This window comes from Ranitomeya variabilis, chromosome 4, assembly GCF_051348905.1.
Source record: "Ranitomeya variabilis isolate aRanVar5 chromosome 4, aRanVar5.hap1, whole genome shotgun sequence".
In the NCBI taxonomy this organism is placed as follows: Eukaryota; Metazoa; Chordata; class Amphibia; order Anura; family Dendrobatidae; genus Ranitomeya; species Ranitomeya variabilis.
Genome location: NC_135235.1, coordinates 515,334,507 through 515,350,714, shown reverse-complemented (window position 1 = coordinate 515,350,714; position 16,208 = coordinate 515,334,507). Strand labels below are relative to the sequence as shown.

The 16,208-nt window shown below is 44.4% G+C and overlaps 1 protein-coding gene across 1 annotated transcript in view; it reads right to left on the bottom strand.

Annotated features, from left to right (window-relative positions):
* The window catches only part of RAB5C (RAB5C, member RAS oncogene family), a 39,250-nt gene extending 25,025 nt beyond the window's left edge, over positions 1–14,225 (bottom strand). The window contains exon 1 of the mRNA XM_077252138.1: positions 13,954–14,225. The gene's annotated coding sequence lies outside the window, so the exon portion shown is untranslated. The remainder of the gene's footprint in view (positions 1–13,953) is intronic.
* Between the last annotated feature and the right edge of the window lie 1,983 nt (positions 14,226–16,208).

Below are 16,208 nucleotides of genomic sequence, written 5' to 3'. Positions count from 1 at the left end.
CACATCGTAGCGCTCATTACAGTAATGAATATGGACCCGACTCCACTCCCATAGGGGTCGAGCCGCATATTCATTACTGTAATGAGCGGTACCTTGTGACCGCTCAACACAGGAAGAAGCTGCCGCGCCCAGAGAACCAAGAATGTGCAGGGACCGCGCCAGGAGCAGGGTAGTATAACGGGGGCATTGCGCGATATTCACCTGTCCAGCATATGGGGCAAATGTCTGTATGGAGCATCTTATGGGGCCATAATCAGCATTTGTGCAGCATTATATGGGGCAAATGTCTGTATGGAGCATCTTATGGGGCCATAATCAGCATTTGTGCAGCATTTTATGGGGCATATTTTATTATGGAGCATCTTATGGGGCCATCATGAACTGTATTGGACATTATATGGGGCTCCTGGTTCAACATGGATATTCAAAAACACAACCTACTGATATCTCAATTTTACTTTTATTGGTATCTATTTTTATTTTTGACATTTAGTGGTGGCCGCTGCATTTTCCACCCTAGGCTTATACTCGAGTCAGTTTTCCCAGTTTTTTGTGGCAAAATTAGGGGTCTCGGCTTATACTCGAGTATATACGGTAACTATTTTGTGTGACATATCTCTGATTTAAGGGCATAAAAATTCAAAGTTTGAAAATTGCTAAATTTTAAATTTTTTTGCCATATTTCCATTTTTTAAAAAAACAAAAGTAATACAGAAGAAATTTTACCACTAACACGGAGTACAACAAGTCACAAAAAAAATCTCATAATCAGTGGGATCCGTTAAAGCTTTAACCTCAAAGTGACAGTGGTCAGAATTGTAAAAATTGGCCTGTTCATTAAGCTGCAAATTGTCTCCATAAAGCACTGCAGCCTTCCAGCGCTGGAGTCCTGGGTTCAAATCCCACCAAGGATAACATCTGCAAGGAGTTTGTATGTTCTCTCCATGTTTGCGTGGGTTTCCTCCGGTTTCCTCCCACATTCCAAAAACATACTGATTAGGGATTCTAGATTGTGAGCCCCATTGGGGCCAGCGATGATAATGTGTGCAAACTGTAAAGCGCTGCGGAATATGTTAGTGCTATATAAAAATAAAAATTAATACTAAGGAGTTAAGATGTTTTGCAAGCAAAAGATGCTTTGAGAAAACGCTGGTGGTTTTTCCTAAAGCTTTTTCTTTTTACTCCTCTTCTGCCATATGTATTAGCAACTTTTTTCCTTTTATACTTGTATGTATAAAGCCAAGCAGTTCCAAACCAAAGAAGAATGGTCTGCTCATGACTTAACAAGTTGACATCTTTGTATACCTGAAATGGTTAAAAGAAATCAGAAGCCTGAACCTATGAACAGCAGATTGTCTGAACATTTGCACTGCAATGCAAATTATTTGAAACATTTATTAAAGGCTTTTTCAGGCGGGTAACAGCACAGATCCATCGGAAAAATATGTGTGCTCATACCCTTAGGTCGGGAGTGGTGACCGTAAGATACCATAGGGTGTTGTGAACCCAGCATACATTTGTGTGACATCCATTATTACCTTCTTCTCCGTGAGTCCTGCTCACTCCACAAAGCTAATCTGTGTACTAATACACATTCTCCTTTTTGTCTTGTATATGTACAGTACAGACCAAAAGTTTGGACACACCTTATCATTTAAAGATTTTTCTTTATGTTCATGACTATGAAAATTGTACATTCACATTCAGATGCTATTCCATCCGGTTTACCTTTAGTTGGACCATCATTTATTTTTTCAACAGGACAATGACCCCAAACACAACTCCAGGCTGTGTAAGGGCTATTTGACCAAGAAGGAGAGTGATTGGGTGCTACGCCAGATAACCTGGCCTCCACAGTCACCAGACCTGAACCCAATCGAGATGGTTTGGGGTGAGCTGGACCGCAGAGTGAAGGCAAAAGGGCCAACAAGTGCTAAGCATCTCTGGGAACTCCTTCAAGATTGTTGGAAGACCATTCCCGGTGACTTCTTCTTGAAGCTCATCAAGAGAATGCCAAGAGTGTGCAAAGCAGTCAAAGCAAAAGGTGGCTACTTTGAAGAACCTAGACTATAAGACATAACAATAAAGTGTGAAACAACTGAAATTAAGTATATAATTCCACATGTGTCAATTCATAGTGTTGATGCCTTCAGTGAGAGTACAATTTTCATAGTCATGAAAATACAGAAAAATCTTTAAATGAGAAGGTGTGTCCAAACTTTTGGTCTGTACTGTATATTCTGAAGCTCGTGATTTCTGCTGCCCAACTCAGAGGGACAGTAAAAGAAGCCTGTGCCACATGGGGGAAAGGGGCCACCTGAATAATAAATTATAGCCCAATGTAAGGTGAGGACATCTTCACATAGATGAAGGACCATGGCGATTGGATTATTGCTGGGGCCTAGTTTCTCTAGCCCATAGCAAGCAGCTGGTTGAGGAGAGTAGTCAGGTATTTGATTGCCTAACACACAGTGCAGTTGTTAGTCCTGGATTAGAGATGGGGTCCTGAGCCAGGGCGTAATGGGCTGTAAGCACAGCGATGGTTTTTGTAAAAGGAAGTAGTAATGGTCACTATGTTTTAATGCATTTTACATAATTATTAAATACTAGCTGTTTCCAGCCAGCTAACGCTCGGCATGCTCATTGCTATCTAATTAACGCTGCTGGTGATTATGCAATTAAATGTACGTTTACCTTGACTGAAGTGGTTGAATTACATAGAAAGGAAGTGCTGCGTGTGGCAATAATGTGTGGGGACGCAGCCTCGTGTGGCAATAATGTGTGGGGACGCAGCCTCGTGTGGCAATAATGTGTGGGGACGCAGCCTCGTGTGGCAATAATGTGTGGGGACGCAGCCTCGTGTGGCAATAATGTGTGGGGACGCAGCCTCGTGTGGCAATAATGTGTGGGGACGCAGCCTCGTGTGGCAATAATGTGTGGGGACGCAGCCTCGTGTGGTATGTGTGGTAATGTGGTTGGGGCGGGACTGTGGTAATGGGGTGGGAGGTGGGATTCTGTGTGGTGATGAGGTGGGAGGGTGGAGCTACTGTGCAGGGGGCGGGATTAGCGAGTAATCACGATGATTATACACATATACACACATTACATACACACACACACACACACACACACACACACACACACACACACACACACACACACACACACATTTTGTTTTCAGCGCTTCACAGTGGTGAATAAAACTGGGATTTTATGGTTGCCAAAATCCGGCAACTGCGCTGCTGGAAACCGCAAACATGACATAGAAGCTGATGAAACGATCCTGCTAACATCAGAAAAGCTGCCAAAAGCAGAGACGTGAAGGAAGCCTGGCACAGAAATGGTGCATTCCTCATTTCACCGAACAAGAATGCTTTTATAGCATTGTAGGTCACAGAACTGAGGATGTGAGAAACTGGAACCATGGGATGGACGTGATCAGAGCCGACAACTTTTCTATGCGGAGATCATCAACAAAGGAAGGTCATTCCTACAATCCCGAAAAATGCGCCAATGTCCTATGGGACAATAATAGTCAGCTGTCTGGTACATCACCTTAGATGAGCTCATCGTGTTCACCAAAAATCAGTGTGAAAATGGAAGTGCAGCGCTTGGGTTTTACTTTCATTTCTCCAATACAGAATAATTACCAGAGAATATGTAATTCTATAGCGGTCGCATTAAGGTTCAGCTGCAGACACATTTTAGGATGACACTAAGGCTGCACAACACAGAGCAATTTAGGGGCATTGTATCCATGAAAAACCAGGGTGTTTTGTGGTTGACTGGTGGAACCTTGACAATGCCGTCACATTAGAGGTATTGTCCAGGACTTCTATATTTATTACCATCATTGGGAAAGGTCAAAGTCATATCAGCAGAGGTCCGGTACCTAGAGCTCCCACTAATCAGCTGTTTGCAGTGTAAAGAGCCAGAAAGGCACGGCTATGTAAACTGTAGTGGCCACTATCAGATACTGCAGCTCAGCTCCTATTCACTTGAAAGTAGTTTGGCGTCAGCACCTAACGACGGTCGATCACCTGATTTGTACGAGTCCTGAGTGTAAGACCCCTACTGACCTGACACTTATGAACATCCGACCTAAAGGATGGATGATGGCCACACAAGCCCTGCCAAGCTACACAGCATTGGCTTCTTCTCATGCTCAGAATGTCAAAGCAAATTTTAGCCTTTTGCAATGTTAAGGTACCTTCACACTAAGCGACGCTGCAGCGATATCGACAACGATGCCGATCGCTGCAGCGTCGCTGTTTGGTCGCTGGAGAGCTGTCACACAGACAGCTCTCCAGCGACCAACGATGCCGAAGTCCCCGGGTAACCAGGGTAAACATCGGGTTGCTAAGCGCAGGGCCGCGCTTAGTAACCCGATGTTTACCCTGGTTACCAGTGTAAATGTAAAAAAACAAACACTACATACTTACATTCGCGTCCCCCGGCGTCCGCTTCCCTGCACTGTGTAAGCACCGGTAGTAGCAGGGCACAGCGGTGATGTCACTGCTGTGCTTTGCTTTCCGGCCGGCACTGACACATTCAGTGCAGGAAGCTCTGAGCAGCAGCGCGGCCCTGCGCTTAGTAACCCGATATTTACCCTGGTTACCATTGTAAAACATCGCTGGCATCGTTGCTTTTGCTGTCAAACACACAAAGACCTTTTGCTCTACAAAGACCTTTAGGAAATGTTTATGAGAAGAAAACCAATATTGTTTTCAGTTCAGATGAGGTTTTTTTATGCATTTTCCTACATATTTTTATTTTTGGTTTTGCAGACTTCAATTTAAGATTTCATACAGGTTCCACAATGAGTTTGAATAAAAGAAATGGCAAGTTTAGTTAGTTTAAAGAAGCTGTATGGATAGCTAGGCGAGTTTCCCATCAGTCAAATCAGGGTAGTGAAATATTATTTGCAGCAATTTTATGTGGCTTTAGGAGCAGGATCCGCTCCAAAATCAGTTGTGTTAAAAGAAAGCCAAACACCTCCATGTGCTTACACACTAAGGCCACGTTCACACATTTAGTATTTTACCTCGATATTTGTAAGCCAAAACCAGGAGTGGGTGATAAATACAGAAGTGGTGACGTGTTTCTATTATACTGTTCCTCGGATTGTTCCACTCCGATTTTGTTTGTCGTCAATTATTCACCAAATTCTGAACGTGATCTAAAGCATTTTCTGTCGCGGGAGAATGTCCTTCACTTTCCCCCAGCCGACTTGTTGTGGATTATCAAGCTAACAATGGGCTATTGTCAAGGCCACAATCGAACCATTGTCCTTGTGCCATGGACTCATCCACCTGATGACCGTCTATCCGCCCAGGACCCATCTCCAAGTGCCACAACCAAGCATTGCAGAGGGCTATGCTTAGACCGCTCTGAATACCAAATTATGCTATGCACCCACGTTCAGGAAAGTGTGCAGAATTTTCCTGAGCAAATCCGGACTTTTTCCGCAGCAAATCCGCATGTGGTTTTTTTTGCCTTTTTTGGTGGATTTTTCGCATTTTTGTCCCGGAGCTTCCCAATGCAATAATATAGCGGCAAAAATGCGTAAAATCCACAAAATTAATGAACCTGCTAAGTTTTTTTCGCAGAAAAAAAGCAGCATATGCACAAAAATTGCGGAATGCATTAAAAATTATAGGATGCTTATGTATGCGGGTTTTTTTTAGCATTTTTTCTGCGGAAAACAGCCGAAAAACGTGAAAAATCCTGAACGTGTGCATATAGCCTTACACACATACATACACACACTTCATGTGAGTGCTTCTTTAAGGGGTTAAAATAGTCTAGAAATAAGCTTTTTATTGATTTTAATAGAAAGTTTATAGCACAGTTTACTGTTTTTCCATATTTGTGTTCAGCATTGGTGGAAAAAAAAGCTAATTAATTTCAACCTAGAAAGTGATCCAAATTTGCCTACCAAATTATTTAGAAATGCCACACAACAGCATAAACAAAGACAAATGCAAAAAACATGACCTAAATTTTACCATCCCAACATGCATCACACTGATCAAGGTGCCAAATAGTATGAGCGAGTATGCTCGTTACTCGATTTGTCTGAGTATGCTCGGGTGATCTCGGAGTATCTTGGGCGTGCTTGTAGATTATCTTTGTGTCCCCGCAGCTGCATGATTTGCGACTGCTAGACAGCCTGAATACATCTGAGGATTCCCTAACAAACAGGCAATCCCTGTATGTGTTCAGGTTGTCTAGCAACTTAACCCACAGAAAAAGATCAAGTCCACACGGAAGGGACCACAACCATATGTAAAAAATACAAAATCTTTTATTAGTAAGCTTTTACAAAAAAATAATGCAACACAAAAAGATACATCACACAGAAAAACGGATAAAAACATTAAAAGTGCAGCAACAGCACAAGTCTTGTACACAAGTCATATCCTAATATGATAATGTAGGAAAAGAGTGACAACCCACATCCCCAACTACTCCAACATGGTCATACAATACAATATAATGGCCTGTGGTATAACCATATACAATGTGCTTAGTATACAGAAACAATTAGTTATATGTACATGGTTCACAGATTAAAACACAATATGAGCACATAAGTGTAGACCTGCTAGTATCACAGTACCATATAGCCCTATAGGTATCAATGGAAAACAATGGACTCCACAGGCAAATAAAGATCAATGCCTAAACGGCCTTTACCCAATGCAGCCATGCTAAATGAAAAGACCACAAAGTATGATAAAGGTCCTGCATGTCAAAAAAAGAATCAAATACATACACCATGTGGGATCCAAATGTTGAGATCAGGCTAGGGTCATGTGTGTACCGATGGAAAAGAGGAGGGAAGGAGATGTGGAAAAAGAAACCCACGCGTATCGCCGCAAAAGTTGCGGCTTCCTCAGGGAGAGGTAGCAGCCACAAATCATGCAACTGCGGGGACACAAAATCTCAGAGCACGCCCAAAACACTTGGAGAACACCCGAGCATGCTCAGAAAATTCGAGTAACGAGCACACTCGCTTAACACTGGTGCCAAACTAAACTTTCAATGTGTCCAGTTTAGGGGTGGGGAGGCATAGTTACCTGCTGGGCCTCCATACTAAGCGCTGTGTTCCCCTGTCTCGTTTAGGACGTGAGCACTGCAGACTATCAGCAGCCACTGATCAGCTGCAGCCTACACATTCCATATGGACAGCAGGAGAGACATCCAGGATGACATTACTAACACATTATAGCCACTAGTTGCTATATTACTACTTTTTTTGTAACACTACTCAGTTTTGACTTTTTATTGTTTTTCCCTGTGTCCTGTTAACCATTACTTTACTAAATTGACTACTCTGATTTGATAAAACAAAATCCTGTTAATGGAGAAGTATAGTTCCACCATGACCACACCGTGCCTCACCCTGTGTCTTCTATATGCCATACCAAACCATCAGGTGGACAACCGTAAGTGTTGGCACAAGTAAAAGGTGGACACTATCCAGAGAAGGTGCAGGTACCACAGAGCTTACTAGTCCAAGTGTAGTGAAAGGAAGCCAACTTTTACCACCCACTGCCAACATCGGTTACAGATCTCAATTATCAGTGTCAGACTCTTATTCAGCCATATTACATTTAACATCTTCCCAGAGTCTCTACTTGAAATGTCTCTCAGCCAGACATTATGTGGATCCTATCTACAGCCTGTAAGCGGCCCACCCCAAACCGTCTTGTGCAGAAGGACAGAACTGATACTGTGTGACATACAGCCTGAGTTTTAAAAATGCCATTTTAATCCATCTATACGTCAGACGCTGCAAAAAGCCTATAGGCATAAAGCGAGCCGGCTCAAGGTTTGTTGTGGTGCCTGGGCGATAAGAGTTCCCGCAGGCTCTCTTTGCATTTGCTTCTTCCTCTTTACCTTTCAAAAGCTGTAACGCTCTTGCAGTACCAGCTGAAGTTTTATCAATGTGGTTTTGGGGTCCATACGACTTTCTGATGAATATTTTTTTTTGGGGGGGGGGTGAGGTGGCAAATTGCAAGTAAAAAAATAAAAAATCTTGCCCCCATTTTTAGCACAAGGGATATATATTTTATTAGTTCACAATGATATGGGCAGCACGGTGGCTCAGTGGTTAGCACTGCAGCCTTGCAGTGCTGGGGTCCTGGGTTCCAGATTATATATTTTGTTTCCCTTTGGAAATTGAACCTGGTCACTTGATTGTATTGTACAATACAGTTACAACATGCAGGGCTTCATAGGCGTACAGACACGGGCCTAGAGTAGGCTCCCCGACTACTATGGCAATGCCATTGGCACCTTGCAATCATACCGAGCAGGTCTGATGGATACTTCCCCCTCCACCCCATTTCCATCCTCTTAAATGTCACAATCATGATTGACAGCGGCATCAAATAAATTACTGCTGCAATTGGAGCTTGCTCCACTACGGAGCCTGCAACACCCATGCAGTGCACATCTGCCGCACATAACCTACAGTGGTCACAACTTGTAGAGTGGTCCCTCAGGTGCAGGGGCTCCTGGAACTTGTTTGGGTTCACCCGATGCTGGAGCCGGCACTGGGCATGAAGAAATACCAATATCAAATATGCACGAGCAGCAGCGCTTTGGTTCAAAATGGCGCTTGTCAAATGCTCATCTCCAAGCTGTGCAATTGGGATGCCCGACGTAAAAAGTGCAATGACACCTGCACTAACATAGGAAAAATGCTTGGATGGTCACATATCTGCCCCCCTTTTCGTCGCTTAGGGGGTCTGCGTCACGAATAATCCCCTCATTGCTAGTGCACCCCTAACTTTAAAGGCTGGCTTTATGTGTAGTGAACCTTACATCAAAATGAACATGTCCCATAGATAGGTCAGTGTCACACGACCGAGGAAACACTTTACCCCAAACTACAACAATGTTGACAAAGTCCAGAGCTCAAGACAATAAAGACAGAAGGTCCGGGTCAGGTGGAAGACAAGTACACAAAGCACGTCTTGGGACTGTAGCTCCGTCACTAAGTCATTGAGTGCAGCCATTGATCTATTTGCTCTGTAAGTCCTTTTTGGTTATGCACCAGTTCAGACTAGATTGCTGTTCAGTCAGTTTTCCTATATTTACTATGTACTAATTTTTCTGACTTGAATGCCCCGCCCTTCACCATGCTGTGATTTTAATTACATCCAAACACAGTTGGTTCTGACCTTCCTATAAATGCAGGCTTTACCATGTTATTAGCCAGAGGTAAGTGTTCACACTAGGCAGACAGGTCAGGTACCCATCCGATCTGAGATTACCTTGACGTTTGGTGGATGGGCTCACAATTTTTGGCCAAATCTTGAGCTAAGCATCTCATGTGTTTTTTTTCATAGATTTCACAAGCCATTATGCTATTCACATTTCATGTATTGCATATTTCCTTGCTTTAGTACAGTAAAAAGTGCAGCCATTGATCTATTTGCTAAGTCACAGATGAACATAGCTTCACTGTTGGAGCCCAGATTGTGAGCAGTTTTCTTCCTGGGACTGTGGACAGTAAGCAGTCACTACTTCCTCTACCCATAAGGAAGTGAAGTTAAGCGAAATTACTCAAGTCACTTTGGCTAAAATAAAAAAAATATAATAGACATTGTACTACCTAAGCCTATAATTAAGAGGGGTTTTCCATGATACTGGTGGCCTTTCCCCAGGAGATTCAGCTGCAGGGGATATCACCTTCACCAGGACATTTTGTACTGTTTGTGCCTGGGACAGCAACTAACTCCTGTTTACTTGGCTCCCCAACTGGTAAGCAAGTCCCTTCATAGAGCTGACCGCTGGGTGTGCAGGGGTCAGACACCCACCAATCTTATATGGACGGCCTAGTCTAATGACTTAATACGGACAGTTTCACACAAGAGTAATTCAGGAAAGAAATATATCTTGGTACCGTGTTAGCCAGTAGATAGAAAAATATTTAGAATTGAGAGTCCTCACATACCTTTTAATGGCTAACTGAAAATTTTTCAGTTAGCCATTAAAAGGTATCAACCACTGAGGACTCTCAATTCTAAATATTTTTCTATCTACTGGCTAACACGGTACCAAGATATATTTCTTTCCTGTATCAAAATGGAGGATACCAGAATGTACCGCATCTTTATGGAACTAAAACCACTTCTTTTTCAGTTAGCCATTAAAAGGTATCAACCACTGAGGACTCAATTCTAAAGAGTAATTCAGGAACATTTATGCACAAATATTAAGGCTGAAGGTCCCAGCCTGACCAGGATCCATGAAAAGTGTCCATTCAGGTCATTAAACCCACCATAGCCCAGAATTGTGTCCGTATTACTAAGGTAAGCGGGACGGAATCTGTAGCAAAGATGTCCCACTCACCGCCCATTGTGGAAGTGAGAGGGGCCGCTTACCCTTATATGCTAGAGTGAAACTGGCGTTACATTTTTCATCTGTCCAAGTGATCTGAATGGGGTCTGTGGAAATCCAAGCATTTGAGTGCTGAAAATACCTCGCTCAGACAACTGGAAGGAATGAGTTTTCAGTCACAGAAGGTTCTGCAATTAAATCTATGGATTCGCCCTTAATTTGCTAAATTATATTGATAAATTGGCCAAAGGGTGCAGTCATACACACTGAAAGCAAATCTTCAGCATGGTACTTGGCTGCACAGCACAAAGGTGGTGCTATCTGTCACACGTGGAAAACACTTTTGCCTTAATAGATAGGGAACTACGCCCTGAAGCTCATCCACTTGGCAAAAAAAATCTCATTACATAAGTCTACAAAACGGAATATCAAATGATGATACAGAGAAATGAAGGGGGAAGTCATCGAAACAACTGCTACCCTTATTAAAACACATGCCTCCCGTGCGCCAAGAGAGGACTACAGCACATCTCTATGATCTACTGGGGCACATCACAGGAGTCCTCCTCCGGAGATGTACAATAATTCAAGCAACATCCTATAATCACTGCTATTCTGGGGAAACTTGTAGCCGCGGAACAATAGTCTCTAGGGGAGTGATAAGTGACCAAAACAACGCTTAAATTTCTGATAACACTGTACTCTGGCGGTGTATTATACTGAAGAAAAGTTACTACAAAAGCATTAAAAAAACCCCGAGTGCTGTATCAAATTCTCCATTATTGAATCATATGGACATCACAGGTGGTTTCTTCACTGGCATCCCTCCCTTTATTAGCCAATGCAGAAACCCCCGATTATGTCTGCTATATGTTGGAGATTTTAGGATAGGATTGCCAAGGCCTTTGAGACCTTCTTTATAATGGAAAGGCCAACATGAAGTTCTTGAACCTAATGACTAGGCAGGGACCTAGCACACTTTCCAGAAGACATAACCGTCTGCAGGCTTGATTTCTTAGAAAACAACAGAAGAGCAGAAAGATATGCATTCCTGGTAGGCATTAAAGTGTAGCTGGTATCACATACCACTACAGCAGACTAGGACACCAACTCCCCCTCCACAGCCGGAGTCACAACCCTCCACAGGGGTGCTGGCATTAGGTCCCACCACAGAGTTGAGGACTCCCCAGAACAGCTGGTGTCACACCCCACCACAGGAGTCCAGGACCCCCCAGCACTTCCGCCATCCCTTCCCACCACGGCAGTCCAGCATGGCGGCAGTCACGTTCCAAGACACTGGTCCAGGACCCCAGAACAGCTGCCGTCACATCCAACTACAGCATCCTGGACCTTCCCTGCACATCTGGAGTCACGCTCATCTACTTTATCCCAGTAACCATGACAGACCGGTGTCATATCCCACTACAGTGGACTTAGACTCCTGAGTAAAGGACACCCCCCACCACGTCCTACCACCAGAGAGCTCTGTACTTCAGGCCTTACAACAAAGCTGATAATCAGGTTTCTGAAGAAAAAAAAAAAGACCCACTCATTTTGATTTCACAAGTAATCAGCAAAAGGAAATGTGTAGCTGTCATTCTGTTCAGTCATCAGTCTGTATGGGGTTAGTAGTCTAAATCTGGAGGTTAGGCTTGCCACCAGGTTCTGAGTCATCCATTAAAGTCTCCTTCTTAGTAAAGTCTTACGTCACCAGATAGGAAGGACTTGGCCAACAACTAACACATGCAACAATGTTCAAAGGTTCTCCTGACAGCAGGCCGGTATAGCATTACAGCAACAAGGAAGCAGGTAAAATATCAACAATCTTACTCTGGAAACCAGAAATCACCTACAATACCGAGCCCAGGACTACAAACAGGAGAAAGGTCAGGTTTATCCAAGGGTCTTTAATATGAGGCCAAGGTAAATTAGTTCAGGCCTGGTGAGATGTACTACAAATCTCAGCACTATGAGGATGCAGGAGAGAAGAGACTCTACACCTTGTATTCTTGCTTTCAAGGTATTATTGGTTAAGTTATTGGGAGATTCAATTAGCTGGAGTGCACCCCAAGCTCTGAAGACCATTGGGCTATGGTTACACATCAATGATTTGCTAATAGCAGAAATCAGAGGCCAACAGTCTGCTTACTCCTGTGGACCCCTATTTGATGGGTCTAACCCACAGGCTTATTATGCAGAATAGTTATGTATAATGAACATGAAATTAATCTTGCAGATTATTTTTCGCATGGCAAAGACGTTTTTTCTGGAATAACATTTCTAAGTAGTAGAGGGAAAATGTTAGCGTCTGAATCCTAAATACGAACAGGCCGATAGTGTCCTGCAGGTTACAGCCGATCTATGGAAGCTCCCGCAGCAGGACTTCCAATGGTAGTTTTAAAAAAACAAAACAAGAAAACGCAGAACTCAAAGCGCCCATCACATGGCCCCAGTTATTAGAGAACCCGATATAACCGGGTACAGAGTCTCTTTTCAGGGAAAACCTGCATCTTCCAGAATGATCAGGTATAAAAGGCACTAAACCTGTGCTGCTGTGTATACACTCATGGTATGTGACTCTCACAGACAATATCTCTGTAGTCATGGGATTGCTGACAGAGGAAAGTCCTGCAGGAAATATAAGGAAAAGATTGGCAAAGCTAACTCACAACATTATGCTTCATGCAGTGGGGGGGGGGGGGGGGGGGACAGATCACCGGTGAGGAGAATCCATGTGGCATGCCATATCCTCTCACCCTACAATTAACAAAGCAAAGTGTCCAATTTCTGCATGATACGGTCCTGTACACGGCCCCTGCACCGCCAGGCAGCGTGATCGCATTTCATAGTGAGCCAAGTTAGAAAGTCTGCAAATCACAAGTCATTTTATTCCCCATAACGTCATCTTACCACCGTAAAAAGTCACTCCAACTTCCCGGCCACCATGAGTCTCGCTGGCTGCGTTATGCAATCAGTCTCTAGCATCCCAGATGCCAAGATGGATAGTAGGAGATGGTGGCGGGGACTTCTGCTGCACACAGGTCTAACAGAGAGGCAGGCAAGACAGGGGTAGGTGCAATGAAAACTGGGAAGAGCTGAAGGATGGTCATGCTCCTATGGTGCTGGCAGAATGTCAATAGAAGAAAAACTGCCCAGCCCAAAAGAGCATGAAAATGGAGTCTGTCCTGGGAGAGTCCTGCCCCCCGCAGCCGTGGGATCAGCACTAGTGGGGCCTCTTCTGCAGGCTATCAGTCACGGTCACCAGTACAGCGTGCACTGACCACATGGAAGGAACGTCTGCAGATCAGAACATAGCACTTCTGCTGCTGCAGTCACCACACACCACCTGAGAGAATGCAGTGTAGGCTGGGACTTGTAGTGCACACCAGCTATGGCGCCGGATAATAAGGTCTATGGGACGGCGCCGGATAATAAGGTCTATGGGACGGCTCCCACCCACAACCCCGGTAACGCCGGTCACTCCTATCCCGCTGCCCAGGGCACACTCCTATGGCGTCAGCTGGCCGGACCTGCAGTCCGCCACACCCCGGTGCCCCCTGTGCACGTAGCAGGCCTCAGCTACCACCCCGGACTCACCTGTCTGCTAGTATCCGCCTCCTCACTCCCGCCGGGAGACCCTTCTCTTCTTCCTTCTCCTCCGGCCTCAACTTCCGCCTTTCCTGTGCCACTTCCGGGTACACCCCACTGTCATCCGTTCTGATTAGTGAGTTCTGTAAACTGACAGCGGCGACAGCCAATCACAACTTCAACTTGTCAAAGTCACGCCACTTTTTCCAGAAGTGATGTAACAGACGTGCTGGAATGCGGAAATGGTGTCGGAATGGATGATGGGAGTTGTAGTTTCTCTTAGAGGAAGTCTAGTGATTGTGCTTGAATTTGTATAACGAGGCGCGCAGTGGGCGGGGCTAACACTGGCTGGCAATATAGGAGGCGGGGCTAACACTGGCCGACTATGCAGGAGGCGGGGCTAACACTGGCTGGCTATATAGGAGGCGGTGCTAACACAAGCCGGTGTTCTGAAAATTGTCGGCATGTCGTAGATAGTAGGGATGGGCGAGGCTACGGAGTCACGTGCCGCAAACTGACCAATCACGGCCAAGCAACAGCTGAAGATGCAGGGTGGAGAGAAGAGGAGCTCTGGGCGGGGCTCTGGGCGGCAACATGCCTGAAAATTTCAGGGACGGGCGTGATTATGGCACCTGGGGGCCTGGTTAAAACCACAATAGTGAGGGAGGGGGCGTGACAAAGTGAGGGGGGCGTTACTATGCTCAGAAATTTCAGGGCGTCTTCATTTCTGCAAAGGGGGGTGATTAAAGCAGCGGGGAGTGACTACATGCCGAGAAGGGGAGTGTATCCATGCCCAGAAATTTCACCAGAGGGACGATGCTGAAGTTGGTTTCTTATTCGTTCAGTTTCTTATTCGGCTATTTTTTATTTTCTGTTTTTTTTCAGGTTTTTCAATAAAAATAAACCATTGTAAGTATATAATATTATGCGGTCATGTGCCCTCTTGTGAATACACTTAAAAACAGATAAAAATATTAGAAGGCTGGCACAAAAATGGGCATCAAAGTGGGCACTGAGGTATGGTATTAAAGGTGTTAAATGGCTTTGTGCCACTGATCTGACACCTGACTTGCATACCTTGTGATGCCACACATCAAGTTCCTGTCAATCCAGCCTGGCACAAATGGGTTCTGGGCATCAAAACTGGCATCAAAGTGGGCAGAGAACCAATTTTCACACATGCGAATAAGTAACAGCTATTTTTAAGGGGTTAAATGCCTTTGTGCTACTTATTAAACACCTGATTTACATACCTACTGATGCCCCACATGAAATCCATGTCACTCCAGCCTGGCACAAATGTGTTCTGGGCATCAAAACTGGCATCAAATGGGGCAAATCGCCCATTTTCACTGATTTGAATAAGTAACAGCTATTTTTAAGGGGTTAAATGCCTTTGTGCCACTGATCTAACACCTGATTTACATACCTACTGATGCCCCACATGAAATCCATGTCACTCCAGCCTGGCACAAATGGGTTCTGGGCATCAAAACTGGCATCAAATGGGGCAAATCGCCCATTTTCACAGATTTGAATAAGTAACAGCTATTTTTAAGGGGTTAAATAGCTTTGTGCCACTGATCTAACACCTGATTTACATACCTACTGATGCCCCACATGAAATACATGTCACTCCAGCCTGGCACAAATGGGTTCTGGGCATCAGAACTGGCATCAAAATGGTCAAATCGCCCATTTTCACAGATTTGAATAAGTAACAGCTATTTTTGAGAGGTTAAATGCCTTTGTGCCACTGATTTAACACCTGATTAACATACCTAATGATGCCCCACATGAAATCCATGTCACTCCAGCCTGGCACAAATGGGTTCTGGGCATCAGAACTGGCATCAAATGGGGCAAACAGCCCATTTTCACAGATTTGAATAAGTAACTGATGTTTTTAAGGGGTTAAATGCCTTTGGGCCACTGATCTGACACTTAAAATACACAGACAGTGATGCCCTGCATCAAACCCAGGTCCCTTCAGCCTGGCCCAAATGGGTTCTGGGCACCAGAACTGGCATCAAAGTGGGCAAACAGCCAATTTTCGCAGATTTGAATAAGTAACTGATGTTTTTAAGGGGTTAAATGCCTTTGGGCCACTGATCTGACACTTAAAATACACAGACAGTGATGCCCTGCATCAAACCCAGGTCTCTCCAGCCTGGCCCAAATGGGTTCTGGGCACCAGAACTGGCATCAAAGTGGGCAAACAGCCCATTTTCACAGATTTGAATAAGTAAGTGGTGTTTTTAAGG